At 44.6% G+C, this 19,217-nt stretch overlaps 1 pseudogene; it reads right to left on the minus strand.

Moving 5' to 3' along the window:
• Positions 1 to 2,470: 2,470 nt before the first annotated feature.
• LOC144371234 (nuclear receptor subfamily 1 group D member 2-like) lies at positions 2,471 to 7,176 on the minus strand (annotated as a pseudogene).
• Between the last annotated feature and the right edge of the window lie 12,041 nt (positions 7,177 to 19,217).

A 19,217-nucleotide genomic window follows, 5' to 3' on the forward strand; every position in this document is an offset into this window, starting at 1 on the left:
ATCCCATAGACATATATTAAATGCACAGGGGAAAAATGTTTTAGCTTGCTGACATAATGCCCACATTTAAACTTTAAAATGTAAAATCAGAGTTAAAGCATCACTTAAATTGTACAGTACATTATTAAGCAACAGACTCAGAAGTTCCCTACATTGGTTGTCCTCTTTGCACTTAATAAGTCTGTAACATGACTCAATCAAAGAATGTGCTTGTGATCGGCTGCTGGTGTAACTTTAGAAATAGCAGTTTTATACCAGGCTATTTTCAAATATGAGAAAGGCTATGAGTGGTATATGAACTGTTAATTTTGTTTCCCATTACCTATAGGAGGAATTTATTCAAATAAAATTTTACAAAACAAAATGAGAATCTCTATGCCTACATGTGGATGCATATATGTATATATTAATCCTAACTAAAGTTTTACAAGCAATACTAGCATAGTTCTGGTTACACATTCCTAATGACTTAATGGTCTTAAAGATACATGTAATAAAGTGGCTTATGTAAAAGGCAAAATTTAAGAATGTGATCTATGAAATTTTCAATATCACTTCAAAAAGCTGTTTCTGTCCCTCATAGAAGAAAACTATGCAACTGTTTATCTTAGGAGAAAATATAAAAAGATAATGCTATTACGTAAGAATTCACAAAACTATAAATGTGTATTCTGTAACCGTCATACTACTTCAGGTAAATCACAGTTGTGGTTCGTGTTGTGTTACAGACATCACCATCACCTTTCCTCTTTTATAATGAGAGGTTTTTTCTTTTTTAAAATTATTTAATGAGTGCCACAGAAGTTCAAATCCCAGTAGCAACAAGTTAAACTATATTTAAAAATAAGGAATTCTGTTCGCATAACAGGAAAGTAACAGGCTTAGTGCAGTAAAGTGAGCTCTTAACATTTTACAATTTTATATAATCCAAATATTATAAAGAAGGCATCTCTACCAAAAAAGTCCAATTAATTTCTATTTTTCAGGGAAAAATAAAAACATGAAATTCTAAAACTTTGGCTATTTCTACCACTGCCATGAACAGAGGCTGATCTGAAGTATTTAATAAAACCATAAGACATGTGGATCAAAGTCTCTGACTACACAATTTCTAAGCCTGTAGGTCATATAGTAAATGATCTCAAATTATAGATTAAATCTAATTGACAAAGTCCCTGTAGTGTTATTTTAGGAGGGGAAAAAACACATAAACTAAGGACACACACATATGCAAACACATACAAGCACACATGCAACACAGTAAACAGTTTCCTTAATTAGTTCTCCAGAAAGAACCAAAATTCTTTATCATGTCATCAAGCTGCAGCATGTGTACGAGGGGCAGCAATGCAACCTTACAGCACAAGGTAAGAATCTGGATGAACTTCTAAAGAACTAGTACCTTGAACCAAAGATTTACCAAAGATGAACTCAAAAATACACATTTTTTAAAAAATTGGACTTGATTGCCTGCTGCACTTTTACATAAAGTGTCACTTAATAAAAATAGAGCATGAATTCAATATTCTACCAACTAAACATTTTAGAGCAATGGTTATGTTATCATCAACAAGTAAAATCAACAAGCATCTAATTCGGGTCTTTTGACACCTCTTAAATTTATTGTATGATAAAGTTCTTCATGGTTTAAAATATTGTAAAGAGATATATTTATGTATAACTATTCATATACATACTTTGTACACATATTATGTATTTGATGTATCTATAAACTCTGAATGTATGTATCAGAAGGATACCCACACATATGCAGGAACCCTAAATTGACTGGTGTGAAGTGTGAAATTTTTTCCCAGAAATGCTCAGAAATAAGAAAAGAATATTATTATGAATAACTGTAATAGAAAACATTTTACCTTTTTTATATAGTACTTGTATTCCAAGAGGTAAATATGCTTTATAGAGATTTCTTAGTATCTCTGTGAGGTTGGGCACTGAGGACACTATCAATTCTCATTTTCCACAACCAAGTACATGCCCAACTTCATATACTTTAAAAGTGGCAAAGTAAAATACAAACATTAAGCTCTCCCAGCCCCCAAAGTATTTGATAACCAGATCTAACAGTCCTGTGGTGATACCAAGATTTCCAATATTCAACACAACTTCTACCACAAAGGATTGATTTTTTACATCCTCCTGTACTTGTGATCGTGCACTATATGTATATCACAGGGAGAATAAAATGGTTTTTGGTTTTGGCAGATGAAAAAGTCTAACATTTAGTGTGATTATAATCCAGTATAACTTCTCCAGTCTAAGTGTGACACAGCTAATTGGTCCACTGGGGAGATGCAGTCAATGTCTAATCATGGCTGAAGAGTTCCTGATCCAAACAGCTACTGTATGATCACAGAGATAACCTACAATCTTGTATTGTCTTTTTTATCTCCTTATAGGGTACACACATATAAATAAGCATTTTAGCACAAAATGTGCAGTTAGCATCAGTTCATGTTCAAATAAACAAAGGCCTTAAGGATGAACTTTGAAGGCCAAGAGCTCCTCAGAGGGCATGTTGTTTAAAGATAGAAGATCTGGAAACTTTAGAAGTAGTTTTGTAAAAATAGAGCCTCGTTTGGATGGTTTTTCATTATTAAGGTCCTTAGTGCATGAATGAGGGTTTCCTGCAAAGCCTCCACATAGTTGACATTTTCTATTCCAGATTGATCTGCAGATACTAGGACAACTGTGGTAAACAAACTCATCTCTTCATCACTAAGCTGCAGGGCATTTAGCTTCTCACTAAATTCAAACAGAGAGTTTAGCAGAACCCCTGCTCCTACTGAGTGTAAATGATCCACACTATTTCTCTTTTCACTTAAGAAGGTGACAGTATGCTCTTTTGCATCAAATAATGATGCAAACTGTATCATTAAAACCTCAAAAGTCCCAGTGTTTAAAAGGTTGACCTGGTCATGCTGAGAGAGATCTCTGAATCCTGGAGTATGCTTTGCAAATTCCAACACTTCTTTCACTGCTGGAGTGAAGTTCTTGGAAAATTCTTCCCAGATTTTATGCCCTGATTTATGTGATCCATAGATGGAGACTTACTCATTGGACAAACCAGAGGCATCCTCCCTCCAGTGTTGCACAGGTAACTATTCTTGTTCTTATTCTGAGAAAATCCATCTATTGGAACTCCATCACATACTCTGAGTATAAGCATTGGAGAAGTTCATACAATGCCCATTTGCAATACAAATGGCATGCCCATTTGGGAAATGTATTATGTTCCTCCCTTTGTACTGTCCATTGAGATGCTGCTGGCTCTCACTACAAGGAGAATGGCTGTTAAGGCCATTGCCATAATGGTCATGGTTTAAATTTTACCGCTCCATGTTCTTGGGAATCCACTCTCCTCTCTGGGGCCACATGCTCTCAGCTGAGTTTTCTTGCTGCTTTTGATTACACAAAAATGTATCCTTGAGGGCTCCTGTCACCTGCCAATCATCTCTTCCTTTGCAAAATCAGAAGAGGGAAGAGGAGAGCTTTTGATGTTTTCTTTCTCCAACTGGGGGATCGGTTGCAGTTGTTCCTGGGCTGGTAAAGATGTCTGTTCATGATGTTCTACTAATTTGTCATTCTGCAAGTGACCACTGAACTGCTGTTCATCATGATCTTCATCACATTTTGCATTTCAATTAGCCTCCTCTGTTTGTTTTTTTTTACATATACATGATGGAATATTACCCAGCCATAAAGAAGAATGAAATTATGGTATTTGCTGGTAAATGGATGGAACTGAAGGTTGTCATTCTAAGTTTAATAAGGCAGTCTCCAAACACAAAAGGCTGAAAACTCTCTCTGATATGCAGATGTTGACTTACAATGGGCAGGAGTGGGGAGAGTAGGTTCACAGGAGTGGACAGGTAGAATTGGAGGAAAGGAAGGGAGGATGGGATTGGAAAAGACACTAGAATGAATGGGACATCACTTTTATATGTTAATATATTAATATACAACCAGTGTAACTCCACTTCATGTAGAACCACAGGGATGGCAAGTTGTACTCCATGTATGTGTGATACATCGAAATATATTCTACTGTCATGTAAAAAAAACTTGATTTGGGGGCTTGCACCTGTAGCTTCAGCACTCAGGAGGCTGTGTCAGGAAAATCACATGCACTCAGAAGTTTGGGCAACAGAGGAAGACCCTATCTAACATACACACATACACACAGAAAACAAAAAGAACACTTTTGAAAATAGCAAAAACTGGATCAGCAGCATCCCAACAAAGAAAATAGTACAGCCTCCTAGGATGGACTTCAAAAAGATGCCAGAAAGGATAGGAATTAGGATTCTGGTCCCCTGGCTAACTCTCTCTCTGCCCCTCTCACAGCCTTCCACTCAGCTGTGCAGCACTGAGCTGACCACATCCTGCGACTTTACCAAAAAGAAGCAGGAATAATTTCATCTTTTCTCTATTTTGACTGTGGAGGGCTGGAAATGCATGCTGGAGATAGATGAACAAAACGTGCAACACCAACATCTTGGAAGACCCTGATAAGCAGCAGAGCTCCAGGTTCCAATGCAAGCAGAGGAACAAGCATTCACCCAGACTACCCTCATTTGGAAAGGCGGCACCCTATTTGGTCATGAGAATCTTGGTCAGAGGACACTTAACACATCTGCAAGAGACTCAAAGCCAGTTCTACAACAAAAGCCAGCTAAGGCCATAGCAGAGTCTGACTCCTCCCTCCTCCATGCACAATGGCCAAGGCTCAAACTGCAGCTCAGAGAGGAAAAAAAGCAAGCCTAAGAAGAATCAGGAAAGGAAGCAAGGATCATGTTCCAATATAAATAAAAATTCATATGAAAGATCCAGGCATTGCTATCAGTGCTAAGAAGGAGCAAAAAGAAAAATTTTGCAACTGTGTAAACTAACATGTCCTGCAAAGAACAGCAAGAAGAACCAGAGGGGCCGCTCCGGGCTCCAGCATCAGCTGGCCCGGGCGAGCAGCCCGACCCAGAGACATACTTCTGCCTGCTCTGGGCTGAGAGGGGGCTGGAGAAAAGGGGAGAATGAGGAGGTGCGCCCTGGCTTTCTGGGCAGCCCAGCTCCAGCCTTGTATAGCAGTCCTCTCTGCAGTCCTGGACCAAGAAGGACAAGCACAAAGCCATCCAGGGCATGAGGCCTGCCGCCTGTGGAAAGAGGGTGTCCCCAACCCACAGCCAGCGTCTTCCCTGTGACATGAAAGTGATAATAACTGACTGCTCCCAGGGCACTGGGCAGGGACTGGGCCAGGAGGCACAGAGCCGAGGAGCTCTACAGTGGGCCCTGCCAGCACAGGTGTGCAGCGGGGTCTGTGTGGAGGGGTGTGTTCCTCAGCTCCTCAAACTACACTGCAGGAAGCCAGCACCTGCCTCCTGGTGAAAGTTCCCAGGCGCCCCAGAGAGGAGGAATGGGGCCGGCACGAGGCGCTTCTCTTAGGACATGGAGTAGCCAGGCCCCTGTCCACCCCAACTCCCACACTCTCCCACCAGGCAGCACTCCTTGCTCAGACAAGGACCTCTGCTGCCCTCAGGACACAGGCTGGTCCTCATCCAGAGTGCCTGAGACCCAGGAGCATGGAGAGGGACTTCCAGTGCTCCGGCTCCTCTGGGAATCTTGGTGTGAAGATGACACAGGCCCAATACCATTCCTTCCCACCCTCTTAGCTGATGACCTCCCCTGTCAGTCTCCCCAGGCCTGGGGGCCAGGGCAGGATGCCCAGGGTGGAGTGCAAAATGCGGGTGAGTCCCTACCCGCAGGTGGATCCCAGGGCAGGCCAAGATCCTCCCACCAGGAGCTGGTCCTGGGCCTTCAGCAGCACCATGAAGACCTCACCCCAGGGCTTGCTGTCCCGTGCCTCCCACTGACATCCATGGCCTGAAGAAGAGCCCAGAGGGAGTGGTCCTGGACAGGGCCTGCCAGCAGAGGCTGAACCGAGCATACTTCTCCAAGAAGCTGCCACACTCTGGTGAGCAGAGGTCATCTCATCCCAAGGCCAGACCCAGACCCCGTCCTCAACCAGCATTTGAAGCTACCATCTCCCATATTCCCAGTGTTCCATGAGGCTCTCAGCCCCACCCCACCTAGGAGGAGCGGCTCGTGTTGACTGAAGTGACCTCCGGTCCTAAATGCCAGGTCAGTGAAGCCACCGACCTTCTGGCCATCACCTTGTTTCCACACACAGTCAACAAACTTGCAAGAGGCCTCTGAGGCCACTGTCCCCAAGCCTCCTTTTGCTTGCTTGAGGCTTTTGCCACCCCCCAGAGCCTGGGCTCCTCAGAGCCCTCCCCAGGCTGGGCTCCCACAGTCTCCATGCCCCTCCCAGAGTCCTCCCAGCTCCCCGAGTTCAGTCCTGCTGGCCCCTGACCACAGGGAGCCTCAGTTCCAGAGCCTCCTACCTGTGCCTTTGCAGAGTTGCTGGGCTCTTAATGGGGTTCTGTATGTGAAATAAAAGTGGACAATGCTGTCTGACAGGCATCAATCATCGAAAACTAAACATGGAAAAACCACCTTTAAAAACAAAAAAAAGTGAAATGTTCTTCCAGTGACTTAGAAAGGTATATATTCTAGGATCTGCTGGGTCACAAGAGACTAATTATCTTTTTTATCAGCAAACATCAAAACAACTATAACCTAGAGAATTCAGCTTAGGAGATTTTTTCTTACAATACGTACTCATATATAAAGTCAGCAGCCTTGAACATGTGTTTCTCCCAACATAAAGACCCCTGACCCGTGCTTACAGCTGGAAGGCATGGTGGGGAAGTTCAGGAGGGCTGCCTGCTTCTTATAGCCAGCCCCCAGAAGACACTACCACCCTCAAGGGATGGGGCCCACTGAGATGCCTACCTTGTGTGGTCAGTACTCAAGGAGCAGGGCTCAGGTCATGTTACACAGGTGTCACGGGTGCTGGAGGGATGCCCACAGGCCTTCTGGTCACCCTGCAGAGCAACCCTACAGGAGCTGGGATGTGATGCTCCCAGAGACAGTAGGAGGTCCCAAGACAAGGGGAGAAGCGTCGGCCACAAAACCTGCTCCAGGTGACTCCAAGCAGGCATAACAGACAGCCATCCTGACCACAGGGGACATGCTATCCACCAGGAGGAATTCTCAACAAGACGTACCTCTGGGCGGCTGAGTCCTCTGGCCTGCCATCCTGATGTGCCACAGAACAAAGTGTGCTTCACACGACTGCAGGCAGCAGGAGGCCCTGCCAGGCCAGGGGTGGACACCCTCCAAACAGCCAGAAATGTTAATGTAACTAATGCCTTTGACGTGATCGTTCATTCCTTAAGGCCAGAATAGAAGAGGCAAAACTTGTTATTCTAAAAGCAATTCATGGAAATATGTGAAGCCACACAAGGCACTTGCTCATTTACCTTATCAGAGGAGGTAGTGGACCAATTTGATCAGCCACTAAAGTGACCCAAAAAACACAGAATGCCCAGCACTGAGCTCCTCGGGGAGGGTATGCCAGACCCCTGACACTGAGCACCTGACAGAAGGGTGGGGAATCCCTCAGCCCCGAGCACCGTGCAGCCAGCTTGTGGTTGTAGGAGTCCTGGAAGTGGGAAGGAGGCAGCGGAGCCAGTCAGATCGAGCCAGGGACCTGGGACAACAGGAACTTGGTATCAGAAAGCCCAGGTGACAGACTGTCCCAAAGCTGCCATGAGTTGTGCACTCTCCAGGGCACATACACATACATATATACTCATTGCACACAGATGCACACAGATGCACACAGCTGCATTACACAAAGATGCTTGTACCTATGCTTGACATACTTCTAAATGCACACACACCAACCTGCACTCACAAAGCAGCTCTGGTGCACAACTGGCCTGTCATGGACTCCGCGACATCTAAACCGGTGGAGCAAGCTGCCCTCCTGTGGGCTTCAGTCCCAGGAGCCTCTTGTTTGCAGGAGACCAGTGAGGACAAGTTAGGGGGCTCTGGCCTGTATGGGCACCCACCAGGAGGAGGAGGGTCTGTGGAGTCCATACAGGCAGTGGTGAGGCTCGGAGGCCCAGAGGTTGGTGGTTCAGGAGTCACTGAGAGTGTGCCACACTTGAGGGCACGGGGGCCACACTCCTGTCTGCAGAGCTTCAGTGGAGTGCTGGAGTCTGTAGCTTCTGTGGAATAAGAAGAGACAGAGGGGATCCTGGGGTTGGTAGAGAGGAAATCAAGAAGGAGGTGGAGCCAGGGGCCTGAACACTGCAGGAATGGGGATACAGCTGTCCCCACTGCCACCCCTTTCTGCAGGGACAAGGCATGGTCAAGGAAGGGAGAGCTGGCCCACTACTGCTTGGCCTCAGTGTGCTGACTCTTACTTACACAAAGACCCGGGAGCTTTCTCCACCGCACATGGGCCCGGGACCCCAACCCCAGAGCCCGTTGCCAGCGGAGAAGCTACGGGAGCACTCTAGCTCATCTGACTGCAGTGGGCATTCAAAATGTCTCAACAGGAGCGAGTAGGAATGACCAAGGTCAGGACCTTTCTCGCTCGGATGTAGAGGTCCCAATAACTGCTGTCAGCTAAATGTGCCCTAAGGAGCCCCTCCACACTCCCAAACCCGTCAGTCTGTACCCTAAATGGTAAAGGGCTGCACAGAGGGAATGAAGAACCTCGAGGTGGGAAACTGTCCTCCACCTACCACAGTAACAGACGTCCTCACGAGTGGGTGTGGAGGTAGGTCAGAGAGAAGGTCGAGTGACCAGGTGCAGGAGGCTGAGGGCAGAGGGACTGCCGGGCAGAGGGCGCTGGGACGGGGTTCTCCCTAGAGTCCTGGGGAACCAGCTCTGTGGCACTCTGATTTCGGCTCAGTGCCTTTGGACTCCCTCTGTCCTCCAGAACTGTAAGATGACACATGTGTGTTGGTCTGAGTCACTAAGTTTGAGGTGATTTGTTTTAGCATCAACAGGAAATATACAGATACTTTATTGCTCTCCTGCACCAAGCATTTTCAAAATCCCAAATGATCTTCTTTGGTTTACACCCAACCTTTGTGCCCTAATGTTTCCCATAAGATTTTATCTTTTCAGGTCCTAACACCCCGGCCCTTACTGGGAGTTAGCATCTGCATATCAGAGAAGACATTTGGCCTTTGGTTTTGGGGGACTGGCTTATTTCACTTAGCATGATATTCACCAGCTCCATCCATTTACCAGCAAATGCCATGATGTCATTCTGAATGAGTAATATTCCATTGTGCATATATGACATATTTTCTTTATCCATTCATCTGATGAGGGCTACCTAGGTTGGTTCCATTGGGCCTTAATCACAAGAAAGCATTGAACTGACCTGGGGAAAGAGAATTCCTTAGGAGAACCATAGCACCCTGAAAAGACACTTTAGCGGATCTAACAAGTAGCCTGAACTGAGTTCCCAACTCTGCTAGTTTCTACCTATGTATGTGGAAATCCTCATTTTTTTCATCTTTAAATATTATGGTTTTTCTTTTCAATTCTATTTTAACTTTCCTGACCTGTTTGTGATAATAGAAAGTGACAACATGTGTGAACCTGAAAGTTTTCATAAAAAAACAGAAATTTACTTTTGTGATCATTATTTTGTTATCCTGTCAACAAAAAGGCTACCTGACTAAGAAGCCAGACAGGCTGGGGAGTCCAAGGGCTTGGAGTGTGGGTGATGTGGTCCACAGAGCATAGTACAAGTTGGGGAGTCAACTGGAAATTGGGGACCAAAGCTCGGCTCTGCAAATTTAGGGATTTTAGTCAAAGCTCCCTAAGAGGCTTGTTGGGGGAGTTAAATAAGATATTTCAAGAAAAGTGCTGAGTGTTTAATAAATATTAGCCATTATCATTCTTAGCATTTTTTAAACATTATTTGGACCCTTACTGAAAGAATCAGGAGGGACCAGGAAAGTGTGAAGAGACAGCATCTAAGACAAAATGTGTCAATGTTGCCCAGAACTGACTGTCCCCCCACCCACACTCCAAGGTTCCTGGACAATTCAAAAAATTGAATCTGAAAAACAAAGAGATTATTTCAAATAATTTTCTATGGAGTATTGATATGAGCAGGCACAGGAAGATTTACTTAAGGAATCTTGTAGATGATGTTTGCAATTTATTTTCAGCTAAGATAAGGGAGCTAGCTAAGCAGCAAAAGGACCACAAGCATCAAGTGTTTGAATAATTGTCCCTGGCAGGGTGGGAGGACACGTGACACACAGTGGATTTGTATCCTGAGCTCTTCAATTGAGCTGAATAATGCATTGCCTGCATAATGTACATGTGGAGCAAAAAGAGTGATGGGCTGGGGGTTTGTACCCCTCAAATCCAGGCATTTGAAGTGCAGGTGAACACAAGCCTTTTAGGGAATAGCTGGTGTGACCCAGAAGCAAAGTCACTGTCTTGGCAGTTGTGAGAGTTGACAGGAGACAAGGAGGCTCAGATGTAGACTGCAAGATTTACTCAGACCTAAACTTGTTAGCATAAGAAATACAGAAAAAAAAATACACAGTTCCAACATTTTTGATTAGCATCTCCCCAGACATAAAAGAAAACAGAAAAATTAAAAAAATCTGTCTCATCAGTTAACTGAGTTTAAGGAACTCAGTTAGAACATTCTCTTTTCCTCTCTCTCTTACTATTGTATAAGGGGTTAGCAAACTATGGCCCATGAGCCAAATCCTGTATCCACCTATTTTCATAAATGAAGTGTTTTGGGGGAAACATACCTGTGCTCATTCATTTAGATCTAATCCATAGACCCTTCCTGCCTCAATGGCGGCATTAACTAGCTGTGCAAGGACCCTGCGGCCCACAAAAACCTTAAATACTTTCTTCCTTCACAAAGAAAAAGACTTGCAAACTTGACCATGTCAGCATCATGTCAGATACTTTATTTAGTGTTTGATTTGAAGATCTATAGATGGTGAGAGAGGTGTGTTGAAGTCCATTATTGTGTTATGATCTATTTGACATTTTATACTGCTTAAGAGAACTATACATCAACAAGACATAACAATCATAAATATTTAGGCCCCAAACCATGGACCATCTACATACATAAAATGAACCCTTCAAGATGAGCTGTGGAAGATGCTATCAGCTTGACTTCCTGAGTGTTGTCTTTGGGATCTGTGCAATGGGTTGCTACAAGTGAAGCTCCCAGGGGTGGGAATTTGATCTGCTATTTTCCCAGGTATTTTTTTTATGGTGAGGGGGTTCAGGCATTAAAGAGTCAATGATATTTCAGGACTTTATTCCAGTACCCTGTACAGGGAACCGCCCGTGGTAGGAGAAAGTTGATCCTTCACTGGTGCTGTTTATCAGGGATACTGAGGGTTGGTTGTGTGTTTGTTTTTGGCTTCTCATGTGGGGTGGTTTAGAGCACTGAACTCAGTCACTCCTCCTCATTCAGTTTCTTCCTGCTACTGGTTCTGTGCACTGTTGGCTGCAGGTTCAATGGAGGGGGAAAAGGGTCACAGGCTTTCTCTGACCTCTGGGTTCTATATTATTTCCAGGCAAAGCTGTTTCTGAGCACTGAGCTCTGTCTCTTTGCCCTACCTGGTTTCTCCCTGCTGCTGGTCCTGGTTGCTGATGATTCAGTGGAGTCAGGGAGAGGGGCATGGGATTTCTCTGGACTCTCTGATCTATATTGCCCCCAGGCAAGGTTTTTCCCCATTTTCTCCATGTCAGAAAATCTCTATACTAGAGATTCTCCTTTTTTGCTCTCACTTTAGATCTTGCAGACGGCACCTGTCAGATTCACGTGTGATTTCAGCTTGGTTTCATGGAGGTATTTAAGTCTATGTTCCCTGTGTATGGCTGAAAGACTGATTTTTATGTACCAGTTTATTGGGCTGAGTAGCGTCTGGGCTTACCCAGGGTGGGCTCCCTCTCTAATCCTGGGGTTCCCCACACCAACATGTATCAGCACTTATAGATCTTTTCAGACTTTGTATTTTTTTCCCTACCCCCAGAGCCCATCTGGAGCTCAGCTTCAATTCTGTTCCTTAGCCTTGTCTGATGTAACCCAACTCTTCCAGTGTTCAGTGTCAGTGGAGTGTTTTTTCCCTCTCACTCACCTCCTGGAGAAAGAGATTCCTCACTGTTTGAGTCTCAACTCATGGAGATGTGAAAACCACAAATTTCCACTAATCCACCATCTTTCTTCTCCATGGTATCTTTCTAATCTGCTCTTTTTAAATAAGTGATTTCTTCAAAATATTCATGAAAATAGTGTTAGACCATGACACAAGACAAGACCACTGACTCCAATTAAAATTAAATTAAAGCAAACTTATTATGACCGGCTGGGCTGCCTCTCCCACCCAAAACCGCTGGAACAAGACAGCCACTGCATCTTTCCTGCAGCCCAGCTTTATAGCTTAGAAAGTTACACAAAGGGGGGTTACAGATAACAAAACTCTGAGGAGCATAACACTAATGGTAGTTTACATTTTTGCTGGCCCCAACATCAGAATTTATGAAGGTCATTTGAGCCTCAGAGAGGGTCGTTGCCTGGTCAGGGAAGGATAAGATTTATGAAGCATCACTAAAGTTTCAGAAAGGGCTGCTATCTGGTCAGAGAGCCAGGCATGGGTGAGTTCAAGGCTTGGGCAGGCATTCCAAGCAGGTTCAGAATTGCAGTAATTTATAGTAAAGCTGAAATTATCTTTTAATGGCTTTGTGGCGAGATGGCTCCCAATTTTAAGAAAAGATCAGGTTGGGTCTATCAATAGGAATCTATCCTAAGGGTCTCATATATCAGGAAGCAATTTGTTATGGCATTAAAGGAAAGCAATTTGGGTTGAGAAACAGAATATTCATGGTGTTATTTGCATGATGACCATGATGATAGTTTTGTCCTACTTTTCTATTTATGAGTAAAATAATATGATGCCTTGCACTTATTTCTAAATAATATGGAAACCCAGGGCATTAGTAAATGTAACTAAAAACAAAATGAACTTACCCACATGTTGTCAATTACTGAGAACAGATGATGAATATACATGGATGTGCATATGTCTGTGATAGAGAAGAGAGATGGATGGATGGAGTGACAGATACATGGATATATAGGTTAATAAAAGTTAAACTAACTCCTTGGACATGTTATCATAGTACAGCAAACCTAAATAAAGAAGAACACAACCTTTGGGACATTCTTCAAAGACACAAGTGAAATGAAAATATCACCTAAGAGTACCTAAAGCAGGAGTGGGCCACTTAAGTGAGCCAAAGGGGATATGACAAAATGAGAAGCATTTGCTGAAGTGCAGTGAACTGAGGAAAGTCTTCTCTTTACTTCCCTAGACTCGCATTTGATTTTCACACTATAGAAATAATGATGATTATCTGGCAGATTCAGAGGTTTTGTAAAGGGCAGCCACAACAAACCTACAACTAACATCCTACTCAATGGTGCTGCTGGTTGCTTGAGTCTCAATGTTACTGAAACTCAAAGAACTGTAAGCTAATAGAAAAGTCCATTTGACTGTACATCAAACGAAAAAAAAAATGAGGATGGTAATCCTCAAATATTAATTTTATAAAAGACCAAGAAAAGGAGAAACGTATTCCAAAGAAAGAAACCTGAAGAGACATGACATAAACAATACACAGATCCCACACTGGAAAGGAAAAATGATATAATATCCTTTTGATTAATAGATAGAAAAAATATCCCTGGATTTTCTTTTCTAACCCTTCTCAAAACCTGGAAAAAAAACCTGAGTAGTGATCTTCAGTTCTTGTCCTTTGATCTTTTTCTACATCAAATAATTAATAGATTCAATGAAGTATCCATGGAGTAACAGCTAAATAAAGGCAACTTACTTGTGGAGATAAGGCAGGACAAAAGTCTCTTTCCATCTAAGGCTTTGAATACAGTCTGCAAATTCATTTATCAACCCTCCTTTAACAGGATTTGTTGTTATACAAATATTAAAAATTCTGGTAGCTCTTAGGAGTTAGTTTTCTAAATAATTGTTCGATATTACTTTTCTAGTCCCATAGGGAAGTTGCTCATTTTACACATTGTATGATGTACAGCTTTATAGGCATTTTCTCAAACTGTCTCACTATGGGGCATCATTTTTGTCTAGTTGGAAAACCTTCCAAAATTTCTTGGTACACTGTTACAAGCCATATCAAATCCCAATACTAACTGGCTCAATTCCCAAAATGAATTTCACTCACTGCTCATAGATGGACCTGGACTCCATCTTCACTTCTCCATGGTGATCTTGGGCCTGCCTTTTTCCTCTTAGCAATTTTGTTTTCAGGCTGCCTTCTTCTGTAGTGGCAAATTCTGAAGGCAGCAATCAAAGGTTTAAAAAAAAATTACGATTAAACCAAAATATTAAGCAGAAGTGCCCAACCTCAGTGACTGTACATCTTACCACATCTGTTATCCTTGGACCAACCACAGCCAAGCACCAGAATGCTACACACTATAGAAGGGGAAGAGTAGAGGATAGAGAGAGCACCCTAATGTCTCCAGTAGTCATTCTCTTTTAGTTGACACTTCCTTTACCTAATACAATCAACTACCATCTCTCTGATCCATACCGTGTGCTGCCTCTTCGCATCCTTTTGGCCATTTGAAAATACAGGGAACTGAATCATCTTTCCAGGTGACCTTAGTTATGGGATTGTATGGGGAACACTGGTGGAAGGTCAGGGTGACAGCAAACTCTTCGGGACTTCAGCAGGAAGGCTGCTTGGGGAACTGGAGGGCCCATCAGGGCAAAAAAGCAGCTCTGGGGACTCCAAGGCCCATCTCATGGGGAGCCTGGGAAGCAGGGTCCTGGGCTTTCTTTCGGTTTAGTTTTTCTTAGGTGCTTAGTCCCAGTACCCTGGGAGAGCTAACCACATCGCTGATTGCACAGGGCCACCAGAGGGCAGTGCTACCCTGAGTGTCGTGCCTGCTTGAAGGAAGGTCCCACTTCCCGACCTGAGGCTGGGGGTGAGCTCACCACATTGCCCAGGAAAGCCCTCGCCCGCAGCTGGCTGTCCAGGAGGCCCTCGGAGGCGATCCCTAAAGCCAGGGGAGTGGCGGGCGCCTCCCCAGGGCCCTGTCCTCCTGGGCAGCAATCCCCTCCCCCTGGCTGAGGAAACCCGAGCATCGGGGCAGAGTCCACAGGGTCCCACGGCCACGAGGGGCAGCCGCAGGCCTCACACGAGGGGGTCTGTATCCAGGTGAGGACCCTGCGGCACCCTAGGTCCCCAGCTGGGGTGACAGCAGGGCAGGCGGCAAGGGCGCAGGGCCCCGCCCCCAGCACGCAGACCGAAGGGGAAGCGCCTCAGAGGCGTCCCCTGGAGACGGGGGCGGGGCCTGTGCAGGGCGGGAACTTTGAGCCGCGGTCACGGGGAGCTCCGAGGGGGAGGAGCCCGGAAGTAGCGCCCTGGAGGCGGGGCTGCGGGTCCCGGATGGAGGGTGCAGCTCCCGGGGTCCGTGACAGGAGGTGAGCGGCTGGGAGCGGCCCCGGTCTAGGTGCCCACACGAGGAGGGACCCGGAGGACTCTGCCGCCGCCCTGGAGCCTCGGTCCCGGCTGCCTGTCCCCTGGAGCCGCCGGCGCGGTCCCCTTAGCACCCACCGCGGACCCCGCGGTCCCGGTTCTCACCTGAGGGCTCTCCTCGGCGGAGCTGCTGGTCACAGCGGGTGGAGTTTGACCTGCAGGGTCCTGTTCAGGACGCGGTGGCCTCAGCCGTGTGGCCTGCCCCGCGGACCTCAGAGGAGAAGAGGGGGCCTGACCCGCAGGCCCCTGGAGAGGGGAGGGGAGCCCAGGTGACCTGGGGGCAGGAGGCATTTAGAAGGGAGACCCGCCCAGGTGTCAGGTGTCACTGACTCTGTGTCCTTTTGTTTTCCTGTGGCACCTGTGGATTCTGGGGTTTAAGTCCTGTTTCCTTCCTGCTCCTGGTGGACATGGGAAGAGACCCTGCGGGTTTTAAGGATTCAGCAAAGCAGTGCAGTTCCTGGAAGTGCCATGGAGAGAGCAGCGATAGGGTGGGCATCAGGGGAGGGAGTCCTGGGGCCCCAGGATCTCCACTGTGTGTGAGAGAGTCGCCTGGGGACAGCTTTTGCAGAATGTGCCCTGGGATGATTCCCAGTGACAGCGATTGATTGCTAAAATGGATTGTTTGCATGCTTGGCTTCAGACACCAGCCTAAGCCTGATTCCTCTAGGAAACTCCAGGGAAATCACGAGGTGGACAGTCCTGTTGGACCTTTCGTTTTAGAGATGAGAAAAGTGAGCTGGCAAGGTTTAGGTGATTTTCAAAAGGGTATTTTAATGAAAACCTCAGTGTTTCCTGATGCATGCTGTTGTGGGAGATATGCTTCCATTCTCAAGTGACCAGGGATTTGTATTCAGCCTGGCAGAGATGAATTGAACACCTGTAAGGAATGTGAAGTAGCACGTGTTCTGACTGCTCAGTGTCCAGTTAAGTCAGAACCTAGGACACGTGAGTCTGTAAAAGAGCACAGTGTAAGAGGTTAAGGTTGCATTTTGCCTAATACAAGTTATTGAGTTGAAGTTGCATTTGATAATTTTAAAATATTTAAGGAAGTACGGTGTTTGGTCCGTTTCAGGATTTATTCAATAGAGTTTCGGATGTTGTTTCTTTTGACGGCACTGCGGAAATGTGAGCGAGAACAAGTTGGAGATATCTTTCAGGTGGAATCATTGCCTGAGGAGGAGGTCATCAAGTTGGCCAAGAAGCCATTTTGTGAAGCCCCTGTTGACTCAAGGCTTTTGAGGAAGAATTCATGTGTGGAGACTAATTCTTCATGGGCCTTTGCATTTGGTGAGTCACAGAACATATCTGAGTAGATAATCATTTACCAACATGTCCACAATAATCTCACATATTATGTATGACAGGTCATGGCTCAGTAAATATTACCATTTCCTTTTTTGCATTTAAGAAAACTAATGATGGAATAATACTTTCTTTCTTTTTTGCCTTGAAGTACGTCAGTATCTTGACCAAGCATGATTGTTGGTAGGTAGGATAGCAAGAACTTGAACTCAGGGATTTTATTGTCATGTATCAATCTATTGTTTTTCATTTATTTCTATTAATATATCCAGGTTGGCATCCATTACATTTTTAGCTTTTGACTTTCCCACCTATGGGCACCCTGACAGCCCTCAACTCCCTGTAAGCACAGACAACTCTGTAAGGAACATGAGGATAAATTTCCTTGTGCATGTCCCCTTTTGAAACTGCTTAAGCACTATGTGGGTAATCTATAGACAGGTGGAATTTCTAGGTCAAAGTATGTATGTTTACTTCTTTGACTAAGCACTGCCAAGTGGCTCTTCTGAATAGCTCTGTATGTGGCCAGGATTGTATTATCTAACTTTCTAACTTTGCATGTTGAGTAGATACAAAGTGAGAGGACACTGTTTTTGTTGGTATTTTTCTTTTCTTTCTTTTTTTTCTTTTGAGAGAGAGAGAGAGAAAATTTTAATGTTTATATTTTAGTTTTCGGCAGACACAACATCTTTCTTTGTATGTGGTGCTGAGGATCTAACCCGGGCCGCATGCATGCCAGGTGAGCATGCTACAGCTTGAACCACATCCCCAGCCCAGTATTTTTATTGATATCTATTCTGATGCTTTTCTTTGGGGGATTTTCTCCTGTGAAAAAGGGCTTCCTCTGGATGCCTCTGCCCGTTCCTCTACTTGACCTTATTTTCTTCTTTTTTTTTTATTTTTATCAAAGTGACTTCTTAATTCCAGTTTTATTAAAGACATTGTCCCTTGTTTGCATAGTCTATATCTAAAGCACTAATCCTTGCATCAAGGCCCAGCTTGCTCTCAGCTGCCCCAGGAGGGGAACAAACTTTGTCAGTAGCCAAGAGACACCTCTACAGGGGCCACAGTACTCTGGTCCTCTGGTATCTTGCCAGCAGTTCTTCCCACGCTCAAAGAGGGTTTCAGACACTGAGTCAATGGTCCGGGTGGTCATTTGTTGCCTTCTAATCTCAAGTTGAGCTCCTCTGAGAGGTGATATAGAAATCCTTCTGTGTACCTGACCCATCATTTTAAATGATGTTCCAAGTTCACTTTTTGGTATATGTGTGGTTCTGGGGATTGAATCCAGGACCCTAAGCCTGTTAGACAAGTGATGTACCTGAGCTACACATTCAGAGACCCCTGTAAATGTCTTTCCCCTTTGCCACAGGGTCTAAATTGCAAAGGCTGACATCAAACGTTCCTCTTGCCTCCCTGGTGGCTGGCATGACAGGCGTGCACCTGGGACTGTCACACTCTAGCCTGTAATGGGAACTCTTGTGCCTCTGTCCAGGGCTGAGCATGGTTCTGCAGAGCTGTGCTCCAGGCTCCCTGCAGGGCTGTGGAGGCCTCTGCTGCCCAGCAGCCCTGGTGCCCTCTCCAGTGCTCCTCCCAGCCGAGGGCAGGCAGCTGCCCATTGCTGTAGGCTGACTTTATTTTCTTCTTATGGCACTCATACGTTCTCAAGAGTATGTTGGATTATTTGTCCATTACGAGTCTAACAGGTCCTCTAGAACGTTCAAACAATTAGTAAAATTCCTAAATAGTAAGTGAGCATGCACAGAAATTGGGCTAATGTTTTGGGAAGAACAATGTTGGATGATATATTCATGGCTTGAATATATCATCCAACATGAAGTTATATTTTATTATTTACAAAATAATAAAACAATGAAGCAATACCATGGGCTGAGCTAAAATATATCCCCAGGATCTTAGGCATTCTGATCATCTCTGGGTAGTGAAATGGAAGTAAAGGTATCAAAGCCAATGATCATCTGTTTCCAATTTTCTGTGATTTGGTTCAAGTGGTAAAGTGGTGATATTTATTAATTAATGGATCAAATAGGTTCATAATTGTTTTAGAGTATAATTAGGTGCCTTCAAACTTTTGACTGTATGTGCACATTTGAGAATGGTTCCAGCCATTCTGTCATCCTTTGGGTCATTCCCCTCCTATGTCCTGTGAGACATTTTCTATGTGAGGCTTTAAAAAGAAGAGAATATTGTGTAAAGAAACCTTGGGATCTGTGCAGTATAAAATTGAATGGGTTCATTCAGAAATCAGAAATTCTATTGAAAGATATTTGCATGAGCCAAATAAAACCTATTTTTAGGCATCCTGGTGAAGACAAGGTTTTATCTTTATGTCTCATTTTCTATGTTTTGTTGTTGTTGTTGTTGTTGTTAGA

This window comes from Ictidomys tridecemlineatus, chromosome 16 (genome assembly GCF_052094955.1).
Source record: "Ictidomys tridecemlineatus isolate mIctTri1 chromosome 16, mIctTri1.hap1, whole genome shotgun sequence".
In the NCBI taxonomy this organism is placed as follows: domain Eukaryota; kingdom Metazoa; phylum Chordata; class Mammalia; order Rodentia; family Sciuridae; genus Ictidomys; species Ictidomys tridecemlineatus.